The sequence below is a fragment of the Felis catus genome, chromosome A1 (genome assembly GCF_018350175.1).
Source record: "Felis catus isolate Fca126 chromosome A1, F.catus_Fca126_mat1.0, whole genome shotgun sequence".
In the NCBI taxonomy this organism is placed as follows: domain Eukaryota; kingdom Metazoa; phylum Chordata; class Mammalia; order Carnivora; family Felidae; genus Felis; species Felis catus.
In genome coordinates this window covers 196,034,512-196,053,747 of record NC_058368.1, presented here as the reverse complement: position 1 = coordinate 196,053,747, position 19,236 = coordinate 196,034,512, and the positions used below count along the sequence as shown (strand labels likewise).

Genomic DNA, 19,236 nt, shown 5'->3' with positions numbered 1-19,236 from the left:
GTGGGGTCAGGGTCCAGACTCTCACCAGCTAATTCCTCCTCTCTGTCCCCCAGACTATCTTGGAACCCTAAAACTCCTTGAAACACATTGTGAAAATCCAACCCAGCTGCTCTCAGAGGTCCCAAGATGCTGCATTTCTTTATTATTTATTTTTTTCATTTTATATATATGGAGAGAGAGCATGAGTTGGGGAGAGGGGCAGAGGGAGAGAGAGAGAGAGAGAGAGAGAGAGAGAGAGAGAGAGAGAATCTTAAGCAGGCTCCATGCTCAGCACGGAGCCCAATGCAGGGCTCGATCCCATGACCCTGGGATCATGACCTGAGCCGAAATCATGAGTTGGACACTCAGCCAATGGAGCCACCCAGGCACCCCTTAAGATTCTGCATTTCCAATAGGTTGGGTGAATAAAGGCATATTAGACTCTCCTCCCCTAATTGAGGAGGAGTCCAGGGAATCTGATACAGTCTAGGCTCCCCAAAGTAGGCATTTTCCTCAGTGAAGCCCTGGGTCATGTGCATAGAGCAGTGTGTTTCATAATCGTAAAATACTGGAAACAACCTAGGTGTCCATCCACAGGGGATCAGCTAAGTAGCCTAGTGTCACCACAGGCTGGAACGTGATGATGCAGTTGAAAATAATTAGCTCCGTCTTCAAGTCCTGAAAATTTCTGTGAGACTGGCCTATAGTGTGACCATTTTTGGAAAGAATGCTACATAGTGTATATTTTTCCTGGGACTGGAGCCTGCTTGGGATTCTCTCTCTCTCCCTCTCTCTTCCCTTTCCGTGTGCACATGCTCTTTTGCTCTCTCAAAATAAATAAATTAAAAATATAAAGATAGGATATTTGTGTATCATTTTTGGAATGAAAATGGGTTCATAGAAAGGGGGCTTGTAAGGATGATGCCATGAAGGCCACACAGCTGGCCTTGACCCAGCAGTTCGCCGTTTGGCCCCCATCAGAGCCCCAGGCAGTGGGGGGGAAGTTCTCGCTTTGCCACAGCTATCCTGAGCACCCGTCAAGATCCTGAGTGGAGGATCCTGACCAGCTGTGAGACTTGCCGACAGTCTCTGGCCCTCGGAGCCCAGCGCCCACATGCTAACATGGGGGGGGGGGGTGTGAGCCCACATCAGCAGTCCTGGACAACCCGACACGGTATGAGATGGAGGCAGCTGAACACCTGTGAGATTTCTGACAAAAGCATAACACGGATCTAGCCAGCAGATACATCTCTGTTGAGAGACGATTTGCAAAATAACTGGCCTGACCTCTAAAAATGTCATGGTCGTGAAAGATAAAGGCTGAGAAATGGTTCAGAATGAAAGGAAACTAAAGACACCTGGCAATCGCATGTCATGGGTGACCCTGGAGGGGCCCCAGACCAGGAAACAATTAGCTATAAAGGACCCTGTAGGGACAAGCGGCAAAACGTGAACATGAACTGTGTGGATTGGATAGTAGTATTGTATCAGTATTAAATTTCCTAATTTTAATTATTGTTAAGAGTCTGTAATTTTTCTCAAGAAGTTCACGCCGAAGTACTTACAGATAAGGGGGGAGAAATGGAGTTTGTAGTTTGACTCACCCTCTAGTGGGTGGTTTATCCGGTGCAGTCTAGACTGTGTCCACCTAGGGGCAGTCTCACCCCAGCTTCTCACAGCTAGAGTGTGGGAATGTCTCCACCGAAGGCTGGGCTGGTGGTTAACGGAGGTGGGGTAATAATATTATAAATAATAACATCAATAAATTATGTGAATACTACAAAGCATTTCTCAGTGTGTCAGGCAGGCCCTCTGCTTGTTAAGGACTATCTCTTTTAACCCTCGCAACAGCCCTCGGAGGTAAGTATTAGCATCATCCCCATTATATAGATGAGGAATCTGAGGTTCAGGAAGGTTAAGTAGCTCTGCCAGGATCACACAGCTGGAGTCGTTGGTCTGTGAGGCCCCACAGCCTGAAGCCCACGGGGCTCTATTGTGCAAGCTCAGGCACGGAGCAGGGTAGAATCTACCTCTACCCCACATTCGGTCCCCAGCCACTAGGAACTCTGGACCGTGGGTTCCCAAACATCCACCTGTGCCAGACAGGGACACTTCCTGCCTCAGCATCAACCGAGCGGTTCCTGAAATTCAAACACCTGGCCCTGCTGCTCCAGATTCTGATTCAGGAACTCTGGGAAGAGGCCAGGAATCTGTGCTCTACCAAGTTCCCCTGGGGTTCTGTTGTGTCATCAGAGGCCGGTGTGAGAAGTGAGATGATTCATTTTCAGAAATACCAAATAAAAACTGTGCTGATTACCAACAGGTTTACAACCTATTGGAAATATGCATGAATGCCCCCCCCCCGCCCCTGCCCGCAGCCGATCACACACACACACACACACACACACACACACACACACAATGGAGTCCCAAAGCCTTAGACACTTCATTTCCTGGTTCTTCTTCCCCTCTCCATTTCGAGGGGTTGTTTTTTGCAGGCTTTGCAATGAGCATGCACCAAAGAACTGAAGTCTTCGCATCACCTCAAGGAATGTTCATTTGTTCCCATCAGACTACTTGTTGCCTTACATGGGCATAAGCCACTTCCGGTAAGGCTGTAACCTCTGTAGTGCTCAGCCAATGAGGAATCAGGGGAGGGACTTGCACGCTAGGAGATAAATTGCCTGCTGTAACCGCCGAGTGTGCTTCTTCGTCAGACACCCGCCCTTAAAGGAACGTTCGTTAAAGCCTGCTTCACTGTGCTCCGAGGCTCCGTGTCCCCCCATTGATTGGGGCGGTGAGCTTATTTCTCACAACCAGCAAGTCTTGGTCATTTCCATCCAGCGTATTTTCTTCCTGCTCTCTACAGCCCCAGGCTGTGTGCTTCTAGGGTAGGAGATAGGCATGGATCCATCCCTGCCCCAGATGATGTCGCAAAAGTACCGTAAATCTCTTCTCTTTCAAGACTCTCCCTTCCCCTCCATTATGACTTTTTTGGAGGCTTGTTTTTCCTGCCTGTCAAATCCACAGCCCTTAAATCTCTCTTCATACAGGAAGTCTTCCTGGCTTGCCTCTCTATACTCTCTGATCACAGATATCCGTAGATGGTCATAAAAAAAAACAGAAATACAAGATTGAAGAGTATGATGCAATAATATATAATATGATGTTTAGGTTACAGTGCAGATAATTTTATTGTAGCATATGTTTATATTATCACATGGTATATATTTTTATTATATTAGTTAGGTATATCATAGGCATTTAGTTCCAGTATATACATTTAGGCATGATGTGGTAGAGCTAAGAAGGCCCATTTAGTCTCTTAGTTCCTCTCTTCCCCATTTTACAGATAGGTAAGTTGAGGCCCCGGGGCAGGTAATGGGGCTCAGGGGACCTTGAAGATCCTTGGTCCTCAAACCCCCTGCCCATGTGGATATAAGCTCACCTAAGACTAACGCACCAATATTCTAACTGCCTGGCTCATAGCAGCTTGTGGTCTAAGGAGGGGAGGCGGAGGCACGTCCTCAATGGCTAGCCCAGCCCCCACCCAGCCATTAGTGTGAAGGAGGGCCAGGCCCATCTGCACAAGCTGGAGTCAGTTACCCAGCTGTTTATGGGTCTTTGCCTCTGGTGTTTATAGTTCCGCCTTTGGGTCTGCTTAGCGTCCCCGCTAATTAGAACAGTACTCGAGGAGGCGGCGTGGGGTGCCGGGGGACCACTGATGGGGAGCAGCGGGCTGGACCTGGGCCCTGGCTTCTGCCTCGCCTTGCTCCCACAAGGATTTCGGGCCTTTTTCAGGGACACGGAAAGGACAGCACGATGGCGCCAATTAAAATCAGGTGAGAAAACAGGCCTGTGGGGGAGGGGAGAAAGTGGAGGCAAGACAAAGGCTACAAATTCGGGCCAAATCTTGGGCCAAATCTTTCCTTTTAAGAAAGTACCCTTTTTTTTTTTTTTTTTAAATCACTAAAGTTATAGATGTCAATTGTGGAAAATTGAAAACATACAGACAAATGAGAAAATGAAAATGTGTCCCACCACTCGGGAAAACCACAGTTCACGTTTCAGGACTTTGCCCTTCTGTCGGACGTGTAAAGTTGTTTTTGTAGAAATGAGAAAACACTGGCATTCTGTTTCTCAAATCTCTTCTTAACCGTAACAAGTTGTCCACATTTTTACGTGTTATTAAGCGTTTCTCTACTGTAGCCGATCGTATCATTTCCATTTTTTTATTGTGATACGAGATTGTTTGAAAGAATTGCAAGCACCAGGGAAGTAAACAGAATCTGAAGCATGTGTCCTCCTGGTCTGGTCGCTGGGGTCACGCTTCTAACTCTTTGGTGGGACTCCTTCACGCATTGTCCTCCACACGCTGTATCGCTGGGTCGTAGTGGATTTCAGTGATCCCCCCCCCCCCCCACTGGACATTGAGGTTAGGCACCCCGCTGTGGCTCGAAGCCTCCAGGCAGCCGGGGTGTTCAGGGAAACCTGACACCAAAAGCAGATCAGTTTCTCCCAGAAAATCTCATCGGTGCATCGTCGGGAGTGACGTCCTCAGCAACACGCTGGTGGGAAACCAGCTGCTTCCTTGTGCGGGTCGTGCTTGTTTCTATTTTTGAAATTAATACAAGGAATTCACATTTGTTTCAGAAAGTTTTAAAAATACAAATCAGCCAATCCTAAGACAATTGAAATCACTCCACACAGCAAGTACTGCCCACATTTTGGTGTATACAATCATAAAAGCTGCAATGTTTATTGGATGCTTGGTCTGTGCTAGTCTCACTGTGCTAAGTGCCTGAGACGTCACAGGACCAGAGTCCTTCCTATTTGATAGATGATGCAAGTCTAGCGTTTAGGTTTGGAGACTTGTCCATCGTCTCCTGGCTCTAGTGTGGCCAAGTCTGCCCTTGGGCCCAGGCTTTCTAGCTTCCAAGTCTATACTCCTAGCCTACAACCCTACTTCTTCTTCTTTTTTTAATGGTTACTTACTTATTTTTGAGAGAGAGTGAGCGACTGGAGGAGGGGCAGAGAGAGCGGGAGACAGAGAATCCCAAGGAGGCTCCACACTGCCAGTGCTGAGCCCAATGCGGAGCTCGAACTCACAAACCCTGAGATTGTGACCTGAGCCGAAATCAAGAGTCGGATGCTCACCCAACTGAGCCACCCAGGTGCCCCCCCTCCCCCACTCCTTTTACATATCTGCCCAGAGGCTGGTTTCCCTCTTCCCACATTAATGTTTCATAATCTGCTGTTTTTTTCTCTTAGTGATAAATTATGACGATCTTCTGGTGTCATTAAAAATTCCTCCTTATGGGGTTCAGTTTGTGAATGTACCATACTGTATTTGATGGTTGAATATGTGCATCGTGTTAGATTTTTAGTACCATAAACAAAGCCACGCTGAATATTTATGCGGCTTAACCCTTGAAGACTGTCCATAGTTATTTCTACAAGGCTGCTTTCTCTAATGGCCCTTACTGACCCATCACACCAGAGGGCAAGGGCGTCAGGGTGGCCAGGGGGCACCCGGTGAGCTGTGCACACCCGGCTCCTGGCTGAGCTGGTGCTACTTGAGATGGATATTCTGTCCATACAGAAAGCAGCAGGAAAGTCTTGCTCTTTAAACTGTGCTCCAGAAATGGTTTCTCAGTGGAGCACAGGGAACCACTGAAGGGCTGAGAGCTAGAGATGAGCTGCTCAGCGAATGACCCCCTTGTCTCCACAGGAGGGCAGCCCGCTTGACTCCATAGATGGCTGAGTCAGAAAAGGAATTAGAGGGGCGCCTGGGTGGCTCAGTGGGTTGAGCATCTGACTTTGGCTCAAGTCGGGTCATGATCTCGCAGTTTGTGGGTTCCAGCCCTGCATCGGGCTCAGCCCTGCAGAGCCAGCTTGGGAGTCTCTCTCTCTCCCTCCCTCTCTCTCTGCCCCTCCCCAACTTGCGCATGTACTCTCTCTCTCCCTGACTCTCTCTCAAAATAATAAATAAAAGAAAAGGATAAGAGAAAACCAGTCTGAAAAGGTGGCATCCCATCTCCAACAGAGGGGATTCATTTCCTTCCCCTGCAGATCTAGATTAGATTCTGAATTTGGGGCCAATCCCACAGGAGGTCCACAAGGACCCAGGGCTCTGCTCCCAGAAACACATGAAGGGATGCCCTGGAGCCCGGTGCGGCAGATCGGGCATCCTCGTGCACAGAGTGCTCGGTTGGCTGGGATTTGGGGGACTGGCTAGCCAGGGTGGGGCAGGAGAGGGTTCCAGGCAGGTGAAATCCTGGGCAAAGCCTGGAGGAGAGGGCTGGATAGCCACGGGCTGCCAGCATCCGAAGGGTCTTAGCCTGGAGAGTGGAGGCGGCGGGGTGGAGAGGAAGGAGGGGTCATGAAGCTTGAGGCTTTTGTGGGGTCCACGGGGCCTTGTCCACGGGGTAAGGGGTCTGCCTGTTATCCCAGTGCTGACAGGACCCGCATACTGGTTCAGCGCAAAGAAACATGATGAGGTTTTTTTGCCCCTGCCTCCCTCCCACCTCTCTATTCTCAGATGCCCAGAGGCCACACTCTGCACCGGACTCTGCCTGGTGGTGGGCAGGAGGCAGGGCAGAGGACCTGGGTCATTGCGCACCCCAGACTGGGTCACTGAAAGCTCTGTGGACGGGAAAAGAGGCTGAGTGGGGATGCCAGGAAGCACGGCCCCCACCCGCCCTGTCCACGAGAGACCCTCAGAAAATGAGCTCTCATCTCCGTTGGTGGTGGGTGGGGGGTGCCCCGTGCCGGCCACCCATCGCATGGTCTCACATCCCAGCTCTGCGTCTCACCAGCTGTGTGGCTGTAGCCTGGTCACCTTCCCCTTCTGAGTCATAGTTTTATTGTGTGTAAAATGGAAACATCCACAGAAGGAGGCACGGAGGGCAGCCTCCACTCAGTACTCAGTAAACATTACTTATGACTTGTGCCGGCTACCCTCAAGCTCTCCTCTCCAACAGGGCTGGGGTGCGGCGTCTCCCCCCTTCACGGACCTGGGGCCTGCTTCTAGAGCTCCCTGTGGGAGGCCCCTTGGCCTTGTGGAGGCGGCTGGCGGAGGCAGCTGATGGCAGCCTCCCCCCTTCACAAATGAAGTCGCCTCCTCTCCCTTCCCCATTAAATCGAGTTTGTGAGCCTCCTGCTCCCGGTTCCCTGACAGGTGGGACGCCAGGTACAGAGCGCCTACTGTGTGCCAGCCCCTCACGGCGTGCTAGGCATCATCTCCCTGAATGCTCACAACCCCCTGATGGGGCTCGTTGCTCCCCTTTACCCGGAGACCTGAGCCGAGGCCTGGAGATGTCTGGCGCGTTGTGGGTGGCCGGGCTGGGACCTCACCCCGTCTGACCACAAGGTCCTGGCTCCTCCCTCTGTGCTGTCCTGCACCCCCGGCTCGTCCCCCACCTGACGTCCCCTTGCACTCCTGCCTCCCCGAGGGTGCCCCACCTGGCTGTTGTGCGCGAGGTGAGCCCCGTGGAGCTCTCACAAGGCACCATTCATCCCGCAGGCTGCTGATTGAAACCATGTGTGGTGTAGCCGGCCAAGGTGGCGGCAGCTCCGGAAGCCAAGCCTGGCCCGGGGCCTGTGGGCCCTGGGAGGATTGGGGGAGGAGGTCCAGCTGACCTGCAGGCCTGCAGGGCTGAGGGGAGCTCCAGGGCAGGACTGGCCTCCTCCTCCACCTGTGTAGCCACCAAGGGGACCCTGACTCCTGGACCCAGACTGGGGACTTGGGAGGCTCAGAGGCCCCCTCCGTGTGAGCGGTGGGGGACTGGGCCCCGAGGCTTTCCAAGACTCTCTTTGGCAGGGTTGGGCGCTAAGGAAGGTGTGCGTGTGTGTGCGCGTGTGTGTGTGTGCATGTGTGTGTCCGCGTGCTGAGGTCTGTGCAGGGTACCCTGCGCCCTGGGACTCATGGTCACTTCAGGATTTCGAAAGGATGGTTTGGTGCAGTGATTAAGACCACAGGCTCTGGAGACTCACAGACCTGGGTCTGAGTTCCATTTCTGCTGCTTCCTAGCTGCAGAGGCAGCTGCTTAGCCTCTCTGAGCCCTTCTCATTCACCAGATGAGGCCTGAGGCCTGATCAAAGGGTCTGAGCAAAGATGGAGCCACATTGGTTGGGGTGGGGTTTTGGGTGACCGTGGCTGGCTCTGCTGAGATGCCATCCCTAGATCGTGGGACCTAGGACCCCTAAAGGCATTTTGGCTCTAACTCCTGACCTCTGAGTCGTGGCCTGTCTGGGAGTTGGGAGGGTGCTAAGTGTGGGGTGTCTGTGTTTCCTCCGGGGCCTGAAGGCTCCGGTTAGTGGAGGTGAGCAGGGGAGCATTGGATCCCCCGCTGGGGTGAGGTGCGGCTAAACTAACCATCCCCTCCCACGCCAGGAACAGAGCAGGGCATTGTTCGCAGGGCCGCCTCCCTGGCACTGAGGCCCCCACAGGAAGGGGTGTGCAGGCCAGACTATGGCCAGCACTGACCACAGTCTTGGCTAAGCCAGGACCCTTCGGGGGCCTGGTGTCTCAGAAGACGCTCTGGTTTCCCGAGGAAAGCACGTTCTACTGGGCAACTCAGGCCTTGTCCAGCCTGAGGCTGGTGACAGAGATACTTTGAGGGCCTGTGGTCCTGGCTGGGTGTCTCCCACAGGATGGCCCTGGGACATCCCCAGGGGTGGGACTAGCCCCAGAATAGGAGCTCCCTGGAGACAGGCATCCCTGGGCCCCACCCTGTGCTCCAAGGCATGCAGGCCCTCCAATGTCCAATCCAAAAGAGCCCTGCCCCTCCTTACACAGCACAATGCTGAAGCCAGGAGGAAGAGGGTGTCCATGAGACACAGGGCGTTCAGGGGCAGAAGGTCAGCGTTTCGGGGCTCCCGGGTGGCTCAGTCGGGTAAGCGTCCGACTTCATGATCTCGCGGTCCGTGAGTTCGAGCCCCGCGTCGGGCTCTGTGCTGACCGCTCAGAGCCCGGAGCCTGCTTCCGATTCTGTGTCTCCCTCTCTCTCTGCCCCTCCCCCGCTCGCGCTCTGTCTCTCTCAAAAATAAGTAAACATAAAAAATAAATCAATACAATTAAAAAGGAGAAGAGGGTCCGCGGTTTCCTTTGGGGGCGGACAGCTGAGGTAAGGGGAGGCGAGAAGATGGCTGTTGCGAGGAGGGGAATCTGAGCGGATGTGAAACAGCTCTCCACTTCCTGGCTGAGCGACCAGGACGCCCACCGGCCCTCTGTGAGCCTCCACCTGCTTCTAAAGCAGAGGGGAGAATCTACCACAGGGGGCTGGCTGTGTGAGGGCTGAGGAGGATCGGGTAGGGATGCAGGACCTGGGGTTGGTGAACAGCATGTGGGGGGGGGGGCAACCTGGGTTCAAACGTCAGCTCGTCCCTCGCCACGCTGTGACCTCGGGCCAGTCACTTTCTTCTAGAAAAAAAGTTAAAAAAAAAATCTTCCTCATGGGACTGTTAGGGAAACCAATTAGCTGACATGTGGCCATGGGCTTGGCGTCCCATTTGGCCCATGCTGTGTTGGTCCATTTAGTATGCCAGCTTGGCCAGGCTACCGTGCCCAGCTATCCAGTCAGGCACGAACCTAGCTGTTGCTGGGAAGGTATCTTATAGGTGTAACTGTAGTCCATAACCGGTTGACGTTTGGTGAGGGAGATTATCCTAGATAATCTGGATGGGCCTTAACTGAATCAGGCAGAAGACCTTCAGAGCAGAGCCTATGTGTCCCTGAAGAAGAGATTCCACTTGGGCCTGACAGCTGTATGAGGTAGGGTTCTCCAGAAAAACAGAACCAAGGGAATGTATTTGTGTGTATGTATACACACATTCTATTGATTATGTATATATGTGGTGTGGTGGCAAGCTGATGGTGTAGTTCCAAGGCCTGAGGTCCAGGACAGCTAATGTTTCAGTTCAAGTCCAATGGCAGGAAGAAGCCAATGTCTCAGCTCAAAGGCATTCAGGCAGAAAGAATTCTCCCTTACATCTAGGACAGTCTGCCTTTTTGTTCTTCAAGCCCTTCAACTGCTTAGATGAGACCCACCTGCATTAGGGAGGGGAATCTGCTTTACTCAGTCTACGGATACAAATGTTAATCTCATTCAAAAACATCCTCAGGGAAGTTCCCAGAATAATGTTTGGCCAGGTATCTAGGCACTCCAGGGCCCAGATAAATTGACATAAAGTTAGCCATCCCATACAGATTTCCAACTTGCTAACCAGCCCCTTCCATTGTATAAGCCAATTGCTTGCAATAAATCTTTTAGTGTGTTCCTCCTACTGATTGTGGTTCTCTGGCTGAGCCCTGATTGACACATATAGTAAGCTACAATAAGAATAATAACCATTATTGTCATCTTTGAGAAGTCCCCAGCAGTGGGCCTGGACATAGTAAGCCCTTGACAAACACCATGGAACAGAAGTCATGTCAGTTTCTTCCATGACTCAAAGGGATCCAAGCACCAAGGACAAGTCCATTCGCAAGACCCCAGCATGGGCAGCCTCATCACCCACCCACCCCCCACCAGCTTCCCACACAACTAGGCTGGTGTCTGTGGGTGTCAAACACACAGAAGAGCAACCACATAGCTTCATTACATGCCTCTACTAAACACTTCACATATTAACTACTGTAATCCTCACAACAGCCCTCTGAAGTAGCTACCCGAATTCTCCCCATTCTACAGAAGGGTAAACTAAGTCACGGGGATGCTCATTGTGCACCCAAGATCCTATCGACGTAGCAAAGGAGCAGGGGCCCAACCGGAATCAGAGTCTTTATCCCGCTGCTCTTGTGACAGCTCTTAGCCCTGCTACTTTCTAGAAACTGAAAGAGGTTTTCCTGTGACAGTAAACAGGTCCTTTTATGTTTTTCCTCGTTGTAAGATAAGTGTGTGTCTCCTTGAATTTTGATCTCAGGTTGAACTCCAGCTTTGAGCCTTCATTGTCTGATTCCCCTGTGTACCCTGGGTATCTGGAACATAGTAGGTATATAATAAATGTTAGTTGTTTCATCTCTTTTCTGAGCTTCAATTCCCTCTGTTACATAGTGGGGTTCCTGATGTATTTCCTCCTTGAGCTTTCAGTTGTCCAATATGTTGATTTCCTTCTTTCTCGTGGGATTCTTGCCACTTACCTTGTGTGTGTGTGTGTGTGTGTGTGTGTGTGTGTGTGTATTCTCTCCTGATAGCCCCTACCCTCACCCACGGTTTGGGTTAGCAGGTGAAGAAAAGGAAGCAGGGGAAAGGAAGGGGCGAGATGTAGGACAGGAAGAAGAGAAGGGCCAAGACAAGGGTGTCTGCTCTGGCTTCTTCCCTCAACACTGTAATGGAGATTGTAGTCAGAATTACAAAGCAAGAGGGAAAAAAAAATTGAAAAGAGATCTGGATTGGACAGAGGGAAGTAAAACTAATCTTTATTTACAGGTGACATGATCCTGTACATGGAAAACCCTAAGGAACTCATTAACGAACTATTAGACCTAATAAATGAGTTCATCAAGGTTGCAGTTTACAAGAGCAATATGCCAGACTCTGTTGTGCTTCGGTACATTTGCGACGAGCAATCCAAAACTGAAATTAAGAAAACAATTCTTTCACAGTCGTTTCAAAAAGAACAAAATGCATGCAAATAAATTTATCAAAATTAAGTGCAAAAGTTGTCTCTGAAAAGTAGAAAACGTTGTTGGAAGAGACTGAAGAAGCTCTAAATAAATGGAAAAATATCAGATACTCATAAATTGGAAGATTCCACTAATATTACTAAGATGGCAATACTCTCCAAACTGATCTACAGAGTCCATGCGATCTCCGTCAAAACCCCAGCTGACTTCTTTGCACAAACGGATAAGCTAATTCCAGAGTTCATATGGAATTTCAAGGGATCCAGAATAGCCAGAATGATCCTGAAAAAGGAGAATAAAGTAGGAGGATTCACATTTCCCAATTTCAAAACTCACTGCAGAGCAGCACTAAGCAAGACAATATGGTACCAGCGTAGGGCTAGCCATTTAGATCAATGGAATAGAACTGAGAGTCCAGAATTAAATCCACATCTCTGTGGTCAACCGATTTTCAACAAGGCTGCCAAGACCATTCAATGGAGAAAGAACAGTATTTTCAGCAAGAAAAGCAAGGAATGAGCTTGGGTTTGGAGATCAGGCAGACTCTGACTTGCTGTGTCATTCTGAGCAAGTGAGTTAACTTCTCTGAGCCTGAGTTTTTTCATTTGTTAACATGAAGATGGTGAGAAAGTGCTCGTCTCCCCGGTCAGGACACATAAAATGTGTGAATTGCTTAGCTCAGATCTGGTCCCTTGAGCAAATGCACGGGCAGGGCGGGAAGAACAGGGTGGGACATACCAGTGAGGGTTAGGGTCTGGTGCTCCTCCCAGGTAGCCCCTGGGGAACCCCTTCCCCCAGGAAAAGTCAGGGCCGGTGGGGTTTGAATCTGCAGACTGAGCTTGGCGGAGCTCTGTGGGTTGGTAATAAATAGACAGGAAAGGAGATTCCATTACGCAGGAATGTCTGGGGAGGGGGTGGGGAAGGAATCGGCTTCCCTCCTAGCACCAGCCAGCCCTGCAGCCTTGATTGATGTGCCTTGCACCACAGCAGCAGGGCCTGGCGGAAGGAGGCCCCTCAGCCGCCACTCACCCCTCCTGGAATGAGGCCAGCAGCCAGATGTTCCTGGCCTTTGCGGAGCTGGGATGGGGGCAGGGAAGACCGGCAGTGGGCCAGGGGGCAGCCGCCCAGATGTTGAGCCTCTGCCTCCTTTTCCTCAGCAGCTGGGCTCAGGTGGCTTTGGTTCTGCTGTTGACCTTTGGCCAGTGGCCGCGTCTCCCTGGGCCTTGACCCTGTTCAGAATTGGGGATGGTGGTCCTCACCCACCCTGTCCTGCTGGGTGAGGCACGCAGCTGCCAAAATAGAGCTTTAAGCTCCAAAGAGGAAAATGTCCCACCTGCTCAAGGCTCTTGGGATATTCTGGCCAGAGCCACAGGCAGAGGTGTGACCTGGGCCTGGACCCTCCACAGGGTGGGGAGATCCGGGTGAGGCCCCTGAATTTGTGGTTTGAGGAGTGGGTCTGAAGGCAGATTCTGGGTAGGAAGGTGGTGTTCCATCAGCAGGCGCTAAGATCCATCCAGGGTTTATTGCCTCACGTGCTCCCCTCAAGAACCATGATTGTAGCAAAGGGCACACCATCGTCTCTGGCCTTCTAATGATTTTGGTTTTAAATACATAATAATTGGGGCGCCTGGGTGGCTTGGTCTGTTGAGCGGCCGACTTCGGCTCAGGTCATGATCTCACGGTCCGTGAGTTCAAGCCCCGCGTCGGGCTCTGTGCTGACAGCTCCGAGCCTGGAGCCTACTTGGGATTCTGTGTCTCCCTCTCTCTCTGCCCCTCCCCTGTTCATGCTCTGTCTCTCCCTGTCTCAAAAATAAATACACGTTAAAAAAAATTAAATACATAATAATTAAAACAGGAAAAAAATACATAAGGAGCAACAATAAAAGAGAACTAAACATTCCCCCCAAGATTCACCATGTATGATTATTAACTGCTAACACGGTGCAAGTTCTTCTTTTATTTATATTCTGTGTCTGTGGATATAAATATTTATGTATGCATATTTTTCAATAAATGGGCTCATCACACACGTCTAGCTCTGCAACCTGCCTTCCTCCACTCAGCAGCACGCTGTGAACATCTGCCCACGTTCAGAAATGTGGATCCACATCGACCTTGCGGCTGCCTTTTCATTATGCAGCTGCCTCATGTCGTTGGCTTTGGGGAAATTTCCAGAATTTCTCTCAAATGGACAGTGTCGCACCGAGTCTGTCTGTACCTACACCTTTGTTCGCATGTAGTTTATTTCCTTAGGATGAATTCCAAGAAGTAAACTCAGTTGGTTGAAGAATGTGTCCTGTGGGGGCTTTGAGGGACATACGATCAAACTGACCTTCTGAAAGCCTGGCCCCATTTAATTTGCACGCGTGAGCCCTCGTTCCCCCAACTCAGCTCATGTGTTTCATGCTGGAGGCTGCCTTCCACGTCCACCCTGGCCTGGCCCCACCTTTGGAGGAAGGCGGTGGTACCTGCGGGGACACTTGGCTGTCACTGCCGGCCCAGGGACACATCTTTCCCTAATGTTCTCTAAAGGACACCAAGGAGTGGGGACATCCTGGACTGGAACTGAGGAGAACTTGGCTAAGTCCTGTCTGGTCCTCACTTTGCCCACCTGCGAACTGGGAGAACCCCATATCACAGTTCTCTCCAGTGCATATGGTCCGTGGATGACAGCACCCTCTTCTGTAATCCCACCTGGCCGGCAGGGACTTCCGTGACTTCATGTAGGGACTGTGGCAGGCACAAAGGCAGGACGTCACTCCTGAGCACTTACCACAGGCACAGTGCTGTGCAGTGATGGGTCTGCTTACCGCCAGACAGCTGTGGCTGGGGTCTTAGAGGACCCGCCTCCTTGGTCCCCGGGGAGAAGGAGGTGTGACAATGCAGCCTGAGGGGTGACTCTTGGAGAAGTGTCGGGGGGGAGGGGAATGGACTTAGAGGTGACCTCTCAAGGGTTCCTGGAACCCAAGAATCCCGTGAACTGCATGGAACCGGCAGCTTTCATGATGTTCACGTGTATGCACTCTCATCCAACTTCACACGCAAACCCACACATCAGCTACTCGGGACAACATTCCAGCATTCTCTTCCCTTTCACAAACACATGCACGCAAACTGAAGCCTACGCTCCTCTGCCTCACACTCAGATACACCCTTGTAACAACAGGATAACAGTGATTTTGATAACACATTCATTGAGCATTTCCTATGTGGTGGACACTTCCAGCGCATCATTTAATGCCCCCAGTAGCGGGCACGATCATTAGCTCCACCGCACAGAGGAGGGGGAGTAGGTCACCTGCCTAAGGTCACAGAGGTGGGGAGTGGAGGAGCCCCGCCCTCGGCACACAGTGGCAGCCCCCCTCCCTGCCACTGGATGCACCCTGACCCACCCCAGCTCCCTGCAGGCTGCCTTCCCGCCCAGGCTGCCGGTGGCCTGGCCGAGGGAGCGCTTGCCGCATGAGTGCCTCCAAGTCTCACCCAGCCCTTGGTACACAGTCGAACAGACCAGGCTTGTCCAGACTCCGGCAGCTGGAGACACAGTAAACCCAGTCTGTAAACCACCTTCTTGGCTTCTCACGTAGAACCAGAGCTTCCCCCGGACCTGCGTTTCTGAACTACAAGGGCAGCGGCACCCTCCCTTCCTCCCTTTACCCTCCTCCCCCGCCCCGGCTTCATCTCCCTTCGATCTCCTTCCTTGCCCTCTCAAGCCAGCCTTGAGGACTTACCTGTGCCTGGCCCCGAGGTCAACACTGGACTATAGCAGGGAGAGCAGCCCGGGTTCCATCCTCCAGGGACTGACGACGGCTCAGCCGGTCGGTCGTACGAGGCCCAGAGGACGGGCTTGCTCAAGGTCACACGAGGAGTGGGCGGCAGAGTCAGACTTAACAGCCACGTCTCCCACGCCAAGGCCACGGCTTTTCTTGGGGAGACAAGCCCACCGGAAGGACTAATGGTGCTGTGCTCTGTATACGTGGCAGGAGCTCAGAGCAGTCTGAACCCTAACTGTAGCAACAATGGCACCAGGCATTTTATATGCCTTCTCTTATTTACTCCTCCTGATAGCCCAATAAGGCGGGTATTATCAATACCATCTTTCCCCCTTTTAACAGGCAAGAGAACCAAGACTCACAGCTGGTCAGAACTCAAACCCAGGCATGATTCTCCAAAGCTCAAACTCTCTCATGAGTCTGCACTGCCTTGGGTGATGAAGGGGCCGTGGCACCCGACACGTGAAGGCTTTGGCAAGCTGGGATTTGAGCAGGCTTTTAAAAGGATGGGAGGAGGGGGGTGGCTAAATGGGCAAGGGGCACTGAGGAAGACACTTGTTGGGATGAGCACTGGGTGTTATACACAGGCGATGAATCACTGGAATCTACCCCTGAAATCTTTTTTCCCCACTACATGCCAACTAACTTGGATGTAAAGTAAAACATAAAAATAAACAATAAAAAAATAAATCAAAGGATGGGAGGAGAGAGGGGAGCATCCTGGGAAGTAGGCCCAGCTTGAAGTCAAGGTACCCGTGAGCCCTAGCTCACAAGGGGACAGACAGATCAATCTGAGGGGAGTCCAGCAAGCTCTTGACCTCAGATCCTTTCTTGAAGGAGGAACTAATAGATGAGCCTGGCCCTCGACCTTGGTGTGGAGTGCTCCTGGGGACTGTGCGGCGTTGGCCCCAGAGAAACCACAGGAAGCCCTGAGCTGGGCAAAGTTCTCCCTGGTGTCATTAACCAGGTGCCATGGAAGGAGGAGCCAAGAGGCCCCTAGTGACTGTGCCACCCCTTGGAGAGGGACACTGCCAGGTCAGGTGCAGGAACCAGGCTCCGAAGCTCTTTGGGACCCACTGGCATCAGGCTTCCCGGTGTCCGGGTCAGCTGCAGGCCAGCGTGCCAGGCTGGCAGAGGTGAGTCCTGGGCAGAGGCTGGAAAGTGGAGAAGGGAGAAGGGGAACGCTACTTCCGCCATTCGTTTCTCTCTAGGGTGGGCAGGGCAGCTGAGCCCAGCGCTGTGATGTGCTCAGTCAGATCCCCAAACCATAGGAGTTAGAACCCAGTGCACTATGATAGAGCCAGTGGGTGATTAAGTCAGGAACCTTCTAACCCACAACCCTTCACTTCCCACCGTGATTTCTGGTTAACCGACTCCTCCTCCTTTGGGTCTCGGCTCAAGTGGCCTCTCCTTGGGGAAGCTGACCTGGTATATCTGCCCTCTGGCCCCCACCACACACCGGAGGTGTGGTCAAACTCCTTTGGAATAGCACTTCTAGAACTGGGGCTTTTCCTAGCAGAGTTTGTAATTATGTTCTCATTTGTGGGATTCTTTGATTGATATTGTGCCCCTTCTAGCTGTAAGCTCTGAGAGGGCAGGAGGTGAGTGATTCATGGTCACCAGAATGTCCACAGGCTCTGGCATATAGTAAAAACACAAGAGCTATTTGTTGAACAAATGGGTAAGTGGGCAGGTGTGTGTGTGTGTGTGTGTGTGTGTGTGTGTGTGCATGGATAGGTGAGCAGAAGGGTGAATGTGTGGAAGGACATGTTAATGAATGGCTGCTGGATGGTGAGTCGATGAATGGATGGGTAGAGGGACAGATACATGAACGAAAGCATAGGTGGGCAGAAGTTTGGAATGTTAGACTCTAAGAATATTAATAATCATGAAACTCCAGGTTGCTAAAGTCTGATACTTTTAAAAACTGCATTATACACTTGGAGTAAAACGGCTCAGCATCAAAATTAGAAGGAGAAATTACAGAACTCAACTCCCTATGATAAGAGATGAGCAGACAGATTCAGAAAAGTGAAGTAGATTTGCCCAAGATCACCAGTTAGGTGACCCCAAGTCCCTGTTTTCTGACCATTGTGCAAAAGAGCCTCTGGGAAAGGGGTCAAAATCCCAGGTTCCAGTCCTGTCGCTTCCGCAGTCTCTGTGTGACCTGGGACAAGTCAATGGGCCTCTCTGTTTCCTCTTTAGAAGAAAAGGTTACAAAATCTAGGGTTTTCTTTGCATTCTTGGGAAGACCAGCCTCCCTGGGCTTGGCCAGACCTGGGTACAGATACCCTCCCCCCACACCTTTCCGAAAGCCCAGTGGAGCTCTCGGAGTGGATGCCAGGCCCCTGGGGCAGAGGGCACTTGAGGCTCCAGATCTGGAGGGGCAAGACCAGCCTCCATGTCCCTTTGAGCTGGCCTGACCATCAGCTGTATCTCAGTGCGTGCTTTTGCACTCTCAGGGAGGGGGCCGTGGGGCCCCTCGGTGAGTTTCTGGCTCCACATGCCTTGTGTGGAAGTTCTTCACCGACCTGGACCCCTGTAAGCCCAGCCCCCGAAGCTGAGGAGAGGTGTGTTTAGTTGGGGAGAAACCCCCACCAGAGTCAGCCTTGGGCTGTCGGTCCCAACCTTGAGGAAAAGGGATTGTACGTGTTGTCTAGGAAGGGGGCTTTCTGCCCCGGAAGAAAGCAGGCATTGAGTGTACTCTCAGGCCCCAGACACAGGGCTGTGCAGTCAGAAGAGAAAGGGATTCTGGTGTGTGTGTGTGTGTGTGTGTGTGTGTGTGTGTGTGACAGAAACAAGAGATAGACCCGGTGGCAGAGGTATGGGGTGGGGTGCAGGAAGGGGGCAAAGGACAGAAGAGGAGGCCAGGGTGGCAGTCACAGCGACTCCTGGGGCCATAAAGCCAGGCTGAAGCCTTTGGACTTTATCCTCTAGAAAGTAGAGAAACTTTTTTGGCTGTTGTTAAGGCTTTCACATTTTTTTTTTTTTTTGACACTAAAAAATTCATGTTGCACGCTCATTGTAAAAAAAAAAAAAAAAAAAAAGGAAAGAGTACCACCAAATGCTCAGTAAAATCTAAGTTTCCCTTCCCCTCCCCCAGAAGTGACCCCAACTGCGGGGCCTTTTGTATCTTTGAAGCAATATTCCAGGCTATATTTATTCAATGTATCCATCCCTCCTTTTGACACAGCGGAAGCATATCACACACACCATTCTGCTGCGACGTACCCATTCGGGTCATTTCCTCGCATGGATTTTACTGCCGTGTGCTGCTCCACTGTGTGACCACTCTGCCCTTCGTTCCCCAGTCCCTACTAGGGACAATTTTGTTGAGGTTTTTGGTTCCACAAACCATCCTGGGATGAATATATTCTTGTGCATATCCACTTGTGGGCACATGGACTGGTACCCACTGGATAGGTTCCTAGCAGTGGTATCACTGGGCCTAAGGGTACAAGCACTTGGCACTCAGCAGACATCACCAAACTGCCCCCTGCAAGTTTTGATCAGGGGGATGACAGGCTTCCAGCATCCGGTCAGTGGTTTCTGAGGTAGGGGGCAGAATGAGCAAGGGATCTGATTATGAGCCACAAGGTCTCAAGGTCGAGGGGGCCGTTTAAAAAAAATTTTTTTTAATGTGTATTTGTTTTTGAGAGAGAAAGAGAGAGAGAGACAGAGTGTGAGCAGGGGAGGGGCAGAGAGAGAGGGAGACACCGAATCCGAAGCAGGTTCCAGGCTCAGAGCCGTCAGCACGGAGCCCAATGCGGGGCTCGAACTCATGAACCGTGAGATCACGACCTGAGCAGACGCTCAACAGACTAAGCCACCCAGGTGTCCCAGGGGGGCCTTTAAGAT

General features: G+C 51.5%; 3 long non-coding RNA genes across 3 annotated transcripts; 1 reads left to right on the top strand and 2 right to left on the bottom strand.

The window, feature by feature from the left end:
- Nucleotides 1–3,148: 3,148 nt before the first annotated feature.
- On the bottom strand, nt 3,149–15,908 carry LOC123379930. The gene is made up of 2 exons (XR_006585005.1): nt 15,337–15,908; nt 3,149–4,591 (listed from the first exon to the last, which is right to left on the bottom strand). It is a non-coding gene; the product is annotated as an uncharacterized LOC123379930 (long non-coding RNA).
- LOC123379932 lies at nt 3,702–11,643 on the top strand. Its single transcript, XR_006585007.1, has 2 exons — nt 3,702–3,821; nt 11,412–11,643. It is a non-coding gene; the product is annotated as an uncharacterized LOC123379932 (long non-coding RNA).
- Nucleotides 11,375–13,336, bottom strand: LOC123379931. The gene is made up of 2 exons (XR_006585006.1): nt 12,638–13,336; nt 11,375–12,458 (listed from the first exon to the last, which is right to left on the bottom strand). It is a non-coding gene; the product is annotated as an uncharacterized LOC123379931 (long non-coding RNA).
- Nucleotides 15,909–19,236: the final 3,328 nt, after the last annotated feature.